This window comes from Myotis lucifugus, unplaced genomic scaffold (assembly GCF_000147115.1).
Source record: "Myotis lucifugus unplaced genomic scaffold, Myoluc2.0 scaffold_1395, whole genome shotgun sequence".
Taxonomy (NCBI): domain Eukaryota; kingdom Metazoa; phylum Chordata; class Mammalia; order Chiroptera; family Vespertilionidae; genus Myotis; species Myotis lucifugus.
In genome coordinates this window covers 21699-24701 of record NW_005872443.1, presented here as the reverse complement: position 1 = coordinate 24701, position 3003 = coordinate 21699, and the positions used below count along the sequence as shown (strand labels likewise).

General features: G+C 54.9%; 1 pseudogene; it reads right to left on the bottom strand.

Annotated features, from left to right (window-relative positions):
- Window positions 1-8: 8 nt before the first annotated feature.
- Window positions 9-2707, bottom strand: LOC102442451 (annotated as a pseudogene).
- Between the last annotated feature and the right edge of the window lie 296 nt (window positions 2708-3003).

Below are 3003 nucleotides of genomic sequence, written 5' to 3'. Positions count from 1 at the left end.
GTGTAGTTCGATTGTGATGAGTAGCCTCCTTGTTTGCCTTGGTATGAGCCGCTGCCCCCAGAACCTCCTCCGTAGCCCCCATGTGACCCTGGGTTGTACGACGACCGGCCTGAACCGTAGCCTGAACCGTAGCTGTTCCCGCCACTTCGGCCTCCGCTACCACTGCAGTTGAATTTGCTCTCGTAGCTGTAGTCAGAGCCGCCCCCGCCCCCGGGGGAGCTGTAGGAGTTGGAGTAGTAGTTTCCTTGGCCGTGACTATAGCCTCTCTGCTTGCCCTGCGGGGGGCCATAGTTGCTGTACTGGCTCTGGTTGTAGGACTGCTGCTGGCCTGGGTGGGGCTGGTAGCCTGAGCCGCAGGAGGGTTTCTGCTGCCCCCGCTGTGGCTGTTTCTTCCCGGGGGGCACTGGGGAGCTGTAGTTGTCACCCTGGTAGTAGGAGCCGTAGCCGGAGGAGCCACCACCGCCCCCGCCGCCGCCACTGCCAGCATTCCCAGAATGCCCTCCATTGCTGTAGAACTGACCGTAGCCAGCTGTTGCCAAGTTGCCTCCATACCCATAGCTGCCATACCCAGCGCCAGCATTCATGTAGTTTCCATGGTTGGCGCCACCAAATCCTCTTCCTCTACCTCGACCACGGATGCTCCCTCCTCTTCCCCGCCCTCGAAGGTTTGGGAGCGGGGGCACTTCATTGTGCATGGGGCCTCCCATGCCAAAACCGGGGTTATGTGGCTTAGCAGCAAATTTCAGTCCACCTCTGACAGGCACAGGTGCTCTCTTCTTCTTCTTGGCTTCTAGGGAGAGAGGGGCATCAGGGAATAGCTTTTCTAGCGCAGAAAGGGCAGCATGTGCTTTTGCCACCTTTTTATTTGAGCCAGCACCTTGAAACTTCTGTCCATCTACCTCGACCTCCATCACAAAGCGCTTGTCATGGCTGCCATCAGTCTCTGAGATGAGCTCATACTTGAGGCCACGCCTCTTCTCATTAAGTTCCATGGCGGGGTTCTTGCCACGCTTGGTCAGAATCGGCCCCTGCTCGGTAGTGGGATCCGCAGTAAAGGCAGCAGTGGGGGTCGAAGCGGCTTCTACCACAGGTGGAGGGGCCATGACAGCTGGTTTGGCCTCAGTTTCTTCAGCCGAGTCCTCCTCCTTACTGGAGTTTCTGCCTTCAGCACGGGTAGGCAAGCCCATGTCCTGTAACACCTTGACAGCCACATGCAGCTTGGCAGTCTTTTTGGATGGTCCGGAGGCCTCGAATGAGCTGCCATCTACTTCCACAGACATGGTGAAGATGGGGGCATGGACCGGCCCCGCCTGGGAAACCAGTTTATACTGCAGCCCGGGCTTCAGCTGGTTCAGCCTCATCAGGGCATTCATAGCCTGGGGAGGCTCTGCCTTCTCCTCTTTCTTCTGAATCTTCTTCTTTTTGCTGGGAGGCTTTTCCTCTCATCCTCCTCATTGGGCGTTTCATTGGCGTAATGGCGTAGGTGGCACTGGGGGGGATTTGAGCCGTGGAGTCCACTGGGTTTTCATTCTTTGGCTTCTTGGGCATCTTAGAAGGCAGAGGGTCCATACCCAGGACTGTATGCAGCTGTCCAAATGCAGCAAGTCGCAAAGCATGCTGCGCACTCTGTGTGATATCTTCCCGTTGCTGTCTGTCTAGATGCCCAATAGCATCAGTGGCTTCTTTTTCACAAGGGTCATAAATGCCAGAACCATCTGGCATCACGATGCCTGACGCCAGGCACTCCAGCACTCTCCGCAGGGCCTCGCCAGCACCCATGGGTCTGTTGGCTGTGCCGATGGACTTTTCACAGAGAAGCTCAAGGGGCCATCCTCTTAGGGGACCCCAGGTGGGCACTCGGGTGCACAGGTCCCTCAGGACCCGGATGACAATAACACAAGACTTCAGCCCATTGGCTCTGGCCTGGAACCACTTGGCATGTTGGAGGGATGCCAAGGCAGCAAGGCATTTCTGCCTGTCCAGGACGTCCGGGGGGTCGTTGACTGATAGCGTTTCTCCAGCTAATATTTTCTCCATTTCTTCTCTGACAACGGGGGATGTCAGGTGGATAGTCAGGGACAATGGAGGCTCTTTTGTGTTTTTTATCACTATCGCAGCATCATCGACAGATTGGAGTATTTCGTACTTATCTTCTGTAACAGCAGCGAGCTGGATGGCCAGGTTGTCAGCCACCTTGTCCAGGAGGGCAGTTGTGGGTTTCTCCTTGCATAGCAGCACCAGCTCCAGGTCCAAGTCCCCCTTGAGCAGGAGGCCCTTTGCCACAAGGCCAACACGCATTACACCCCGCAGGGTTCTGGTCATATGCTCCATCTTTTGCTCCCTGGCCCCTTCTTTGCTCTCATCCTCCAGGGGCACGTCCAAGTTCTTGGACTTGGCATGTTCATTGCTGCCTTTCTCCTGCTCATCAATCCAGTCAGACACAGCTTTGAGAGCCCGCTCTGTGTGGGACACCATGTTCTGGACTGCCTCCAGTTCCTCTTGGGTTGGATAAACAGAAGAATGCTTTGCCATCACGAGGCGATCATCATTCACAAAAATTCGCAATGGACCCATTTTTACTTCTTTTTCTGTAGTGTCTGGAAATCAAATTTTGCTTATACTTTCAAATTGTGACAGATTTCCTTGGTGTTATCAATACTTCAGCTATCTTGTCAGCGTCCCTTCCCCGACTGCAACCGCCACCGACTGCCTGCCACAACCTACCTGGATCTCTCCAGCAAAAGGCCCGCGGTGCACACCGGGCTGCTGAGTCCTACTGCAATGGCGAGAAGAGGAGGAGGAGCCTAGGGGAACCCTGTTGGGGTCCAACCCCAGCAGGTCCAGGGGTTCCCAAAGGTGTGGACAGAGTCGGCAAAGAAGGAATGACACGGAGACAGCATTCAGTTGATCAGCAGCCTAGACAGGATCTCTAGCCAGGATCTCCAGCCAAGTTCTGTCTTTTATTGTCTTGTTACATCTGTATTTATACCAGTTGATTTTAAT